The sequence below is a fragment of the Cylas formicarius genome, unplaced genomic scaffold (assembly GCF_029955315.1).
Source record: "Cylas formicarius isolate icCylForm1 unplaced genomic scaffold, icCylForm1.1 PGA_scaffold_4__25_contigs__length_36172078, whole genome shotgun sequence".
Taxonomy (NCBI): Eukaryota; Metazoa; Arthropoda; class Insecta; order Coleoptera; family Brentidae; genus Cylas; species Cylas formicarius.
This window is the reverse complement of record NW_026844334.1, coordinates 25,477,879-25,484,055: the sequence shown is the minus strand read 5'-3', so window position 1 is coordinate 25,484,055 and position 6,177 is coordinate 25,477,879.

Genomic DNA, 6,177 nt, shown 5'->3' with positions numbered 1-6,177 from the left:
TTCTTTTTTTTTTCTTTAGCCCCGGTTCTCACATCAATTTTAATGAACCAAATTACATCGCCCCGCTAATTCGAACTTAATGGCTCTTTTGTTTACGATTTCATTCAGTGGTTCAACACTTTCTGGCCGAACGTAATTAAAAGAGCGGATTTGTACAAAAATCTTTGGGATCTATTAAAACCAAACCATCTGTTACGCGCAGAATATCAGTAGATTTAAGGTGCGCGTATGTAATGAGAATTATTTCATTTATTTATATTATTTTTATTTATAAGAATTATATCGGAAACGTATTGTGGTCACCAAGTTAATGAAATTATTTTGGTCAAGATGAGAATAATAGTTCATGTCTCAAAATACTGCAGCATTCAAATAGAGACTTAAATTTACCAAAAAAAACACTTTTTGGCGGTATTTTCAAGTTTTTTCTTAAATATTTTTAAGTCAACTACGGGTGCATGCACTATTTTCATTTCCTAAATGTAGAAAATGGAGTTTACTGCTTAACAGACGATTTAACATAATCCTGCAAAACAAAGTCATGAGTAATTTTGTTTAATTTTAATGAAGACGAAGTGGAGTGATTTAAAGAAGTTGATTCTCGTGATTTGATTGTGAATACACCCTGTATAAAGTGTCCTTCACATCTTGTTGAACTTCAAAGTTACCGCACACTTCGGTAAATATTAAAATTTGTATTGGTAATTGCAATTTAAAATTATATTTTTTTCAAATATCTTGCGTCCCCTGTATTATAGACGAAACCTTAAACTCTCTCTCGACTGACGATACTGTTAATATCGAATTCACCCACAAAAGTGGAAATTTCTAGGATCTATTAGAATTTTTTGCCCACAAACGACGTACCCTGTATATAATTCCAACAATGTTCGAAAGAGAGGATATAGCCCTGAATCTCCTTAGTTTCCTGTTATCCGAATTTTTCCAATAGAGTAAATGGTTTTCAAAAAACTACTTTTCTTCTGAAACCATGCAATATGTGGTAATATTAAATGAAGTCATCGCGTCTAGATTGAGGGCAAGAAATAGTGATTTTCATTTTGATTTGCTAGACGAAACCCGTAAATACAAAAATTATAGCCCTTGATACAGCCTATAACACTCTTTGAACCGATTCGTTATTGTTTGTACGAATTTTGATTTACCGTTAATAATTTACTCTCTAAAAGAACAATTTTCAGGGTCGTTTAGATTTTTGTCCATAACTAAAACACCTTGTATATAATCGAAAAATTGCATGAAACAAAAGTTATTGCGCCGGGTCTCCCACGTATTACGGATGTACATTTTTTCCGATCGGATGAATGGCTTTGGAGGAAAAGCTGTTTTTCTGGATGCCAAAATAACCACAAAAATAAACAAAAATTACAAAAAAATACTTCGCGTTATTTTATTGCTCCCAATTTAAAGAGTCTATATGCGGGTCCAGACTTCTACCTCCCTCCCAAGTCTGAAGTCGGTAGCTGCAAATTTGGAGTACTTATTATGTTTTTTAATATTGCACGGAATATCGCGAACACCCCGTACAATACTTAAAAACCGTAAATACATAAGTTTAAGCTTTCTATATGGGCTATATCGTCATGTAAAAGAAACTGACATCTAAAACACAGATTTGAAATTATTGCCAATTTTCAATAATAGGGGGACTCATTTTTCAATTTTTTTGAATTTGCGGCGCACCCTGTATATTTTTGAAAATTGTCAAGAATAAAAATTTATGAAATCGTTTCCTCTGCGTCTGCTGGTTCAAGAATTTTTTCGGTCTTGTAAACGGTTTTTGAAAAATGGTCTTTTTTGTAGACCCTTGCACACGCGATTTTTAATTTTTTTAAAATGCTCACGGGGCAAAGCTGCATAGACGTGCCAAATATGAAGTCGATTGCTTCAAATTTCGGACACTTATAGTGTTTCATAGCAAGGTCCAAAAAACAGTCGAAAATCGCGAAAAAAAGGATGGATACCGGCCATTTCTTATAAACTTATGTGCCTCGTGGATGGTTAAAAAGGAGGCAAATTTCAATTTTGTAACTCCAACGGTTCGCAAGTTATTCAGGAAAAACCAAACGTCGAGAACGTAGAACGGACACACAAAAAAATTTTTTTTTTCGACGGTAATTTCTGTACCAACAGCGATCCCGTAGGACTGACCTTTACTGAGATATAAAATTTTTATACGAGCTTAGATACTTTCGAAAAATTGGATTTCATCGATTTTTGAAAGTAACAAAAGCGGAACTGAAATAAAACTATAGCGAAAAAAAATTATTTTTTTACCCTTAGCTTTCCTTTTGTAAATTTTTTATTTTATGTACTCCTTACTCTAAAATAGTTAAAACGTCAGGCTTATTAATCAGCTGTCAGGAGCCACTTCGGGCATTTCCGATACTTTAATCACGGGTTTGGATGCGATCCAATGTTTTCATCACTTAACGATCACGTCACAAGTCACAGTCAAAATTGACAAAAGTGAAAATATCGGTTCCAAACCAAGGGGCAACATACCCATGCATATTTAGTGCGTAATTGGATATTTTTGAATAGGGAGTAGAAAAATGCAATTTAACTCTCATTATAACCAGAATATCTTTTTAATACATTTTGATAAATCGTCGGTGATTTGTACTGTTCATTTTTCTCAGAAAAAGCGATGCGGGAATTAAGACATTTAACATTTAAGCGTTTTACTCGCATCTGGCGAGCATTAGTTGGAGTCGTAGGGCGGGCACTCGTTAAGATGCTGTACCTGTTTATGACACGATATTTCTTTATAAAGACATTAATTATCGTTATTAGCTGCATTAGTAGCTTTAAAGGTGAGTCGAAGGTAGCGGTCCAATTTTATTAACTATCCAGCTATATGTAGTTTTTTTTTAATTATAGCAACCCGAGAATATTGCTATAGAAAAGAAAGGGGGGAAAAGTGCCACCACTTATTTAACGAGCCGAATAAGGAGCTAAAAAACACAAATTAAATAATCATCTTATCTCGAAAGATATCGATATTTAAAGAAAAAACTTTTATATTATTGTTGTCAGTGACTGGCATCATCTGAATTATCTAAAAGACAATACGCCCATGCCATGTAGAAATATAAAGAAAATAGATATTAAAAAAGAGCTCAAGTAAGCAATCAGCTGATGTTTCGAACAATTGAAAAAGCATGAAAAGAATGAAGACTTTTTATATTTGTAGTCCAATTAGCTTTAATGTCTAATGCTCTAACTCCAAACAAAACTGTCAGGGCCTCTAAACAGATAACCAATAATACCTATACTATACTGATACCAAACCTGTTGTTGAGGGAATGTGCCGTATCATTGTGTGAGCCGCTATTATTTTCACTTAATAAATCCCTAATCTAATCATATTCCCAGGGAGATGGAAACACCCCTATATTCAAAAATGGTTATAACTGCGATATTACCAAGTGCAACCTTATTTTCCTACAATCAGCCAGACTGAGTTTGCCAATGCTGGACGGAGTCTTCTCTAATATCATTGTTGAGCTGCAGCATGGGTTCGTAAATAGCCATTATACTGTGATGAACCTTTTTACTTATACTAACTTGGTCGCTGGGGCCCTGGATAATGGCTGTGAGGTGCATTCCGTATATACTGACTTCAGTAAGGCCTTTGATTTGCTGGAATGAGTATTACTGAACAAACTTCAAAACTTTGCTATTAGAGGTGAGTTTCTAACGTGGCTATCAAGCTATCTCTAGGGCCGTACAGGTCAAGTTCAGCCGTTGTCTCTCCCCCAACATAGATGTAATATCCGACGTGCCTCAGGAATGCCATCTGGGCTGTTTCTTCTTCTAGTGAAAAATATAGGCCATTATTTGGAGTCAGATTATTCATTTTTTGCACATGATTTAAAAATTTCCCCCTGTATACGGTCATTTGATGATTGTAAAGTGCTACAAGTATTAATTCGCTAGCGAAGTGGTATAGGATGAACAATTAAAGATCAAATATTTTAAAATGTGCCTGTATGGTTTTCTTTCGACGTAATCCTGCTGATTGCTCATATAGAATAGATGAGTGTGTGTTGAAGAGAGTGCAATTAATAAAGGATTTAGCAATCATTATAGATGGATTATTACGTTTTGAGCGGCACTTTGAGGATGTCATTAGCCGCACTAACCGTATGTTGGATCTGGTGCGGAGAATATCTGGAGATTTTGAGAATTTGGGATGTATTGTCATGGATTACAGTTCATATGTCCATTTTGTTTTGGAGCATGGGTCAACAATCTGGTCTCCTTTCTACGAAATTCACAAACACTGTAAAGAACAAGTTTTCAAAGTATGTTACGTATATAATGGGGCTTCATGCACTGGCTACTCTCGAGGACAGTAGAAAACTTCTGGATTGTTTTGTGTTTCGAGTGATAAATGGTGCTATTGATTCTTCTTGTATATTGTCAGGCTTAATTATCCCTTCTAGAGAATTGAGAGGAAGTCAACTTTTGTCTCCTGTACTGAGTAATAGGCTGGTCTACTTTGTAAATCAATGCAATATCATTTATTACCTCGGTGTTCCTTTAAATAGCTTTAAAATTAAATTAAGACAAATTTTGTTAAATTGATTCGTGGTACTGTCATCTGAATGATATGTAGTTTTTTACTGTCCATAGTTTGTTATTTTCTTTTTGTTATTATATCCTGGTTTAAGATTATTAATATTTAAGACAAATTTGCAAAATATTGTAATCGTTGAAAGAATAAATAAATAAATTTAGCTAATAATTTAATAATAATAAATTTTGGTAGATAATACATCCAGCCAAATAATAAATTAGCCGAAAATGCATTATTTTGGAAATATTCCTATCGTAATTTGGTACTACAATCTTCATGTCATATGAAAAAACAGTATATTGGAAAACTAACTAAAATTTTAAGTGGTTCGCTGAAATGGACATTTTTATAATATTTTTTGCATGTGTCCTGTTCTTTCAAGAAATGCTATATTTGTGTATATATATATATATATATATATATATATATATATATATATATATATATATATATATATATATATATATATATATATATATATATATATATTGTAAAGGAATCGACTGATCGAATCTATTGGTCAATGCCCAACATTAAGGAAGATCGATCTGGTTACGAGTTTGTGATATTTCTCACATAATTAAAAAATCTCGTTGAATCTGAATAACGGACATTAATTATTATTAAAGCAGCTTTCCAAATTGAGAACTAAGATTACAATTTTCAACTGCTTTCGTCTTATTTTGCAAAATAACTAAATAATGTTTTAGAGAGGTTATTTTTGGCTAGTACCGCAATAAATACTCAAAGTTCATTATTAGATTAGACTAGAAAATAAATAAGGAGACAATGCTTGTCCACCCGAACACAAATAAAGTAAGCACATACGGAAAACCCGTAAACTTTTAAATGGGTAATTAAATCACCTTGCCAAGTTGAGAATTAAGATTAAATTTGGTTATAATGGGTTTCCCCAAAAGACCGCACTGAATATCATGCCTTGACTATTACCATGTTTAACATTTTGTAAACGTCGAACAACACTTTACGCATTTGCATTGAAGCCTGTATTATTCGCATAGTAGTTGGCAAACAATAAAATAATGTAATAAATATAGTTTCTGAAGTAAAATGAAAAGATGCCAGGTTATTTAGTGTTCGGTTGATATTTAAAACGCTGACTTCATTTGTACGTTTTTCAGTTCTGATTTTCACCCAAACCCGTACCCAAAAACCAATGGCCGTAGAAACAGCATAGTATATAACACTTGAGGTCGCTTATAAAACTTGTTCCATAATAAACTAATAAGTAATTCCATTGACTCCAAATTATTTAATTAATTATTTTATCTTAATAGCGTTTAATATTATATTGTTATAAAGTTATATACAGACCTTCTGCAGAAAGATATCGACTGTGGTTTTTATAGTTTAAAATTATATCTGTTTTCATATTTAGCATTTTGTCATCCTTTTTTTTAATTAGTTAAAATATGGATAGACTCATAATTCTAACACATATTTAATGTGAACTGTCTATCTAACCATTTAACAATAAGTTTAGCCAAGGCGAGTCTTACATTTAATTCTCTGGTTTGATGCTAAACTAGTATCAAATTAACTAAGTTAAT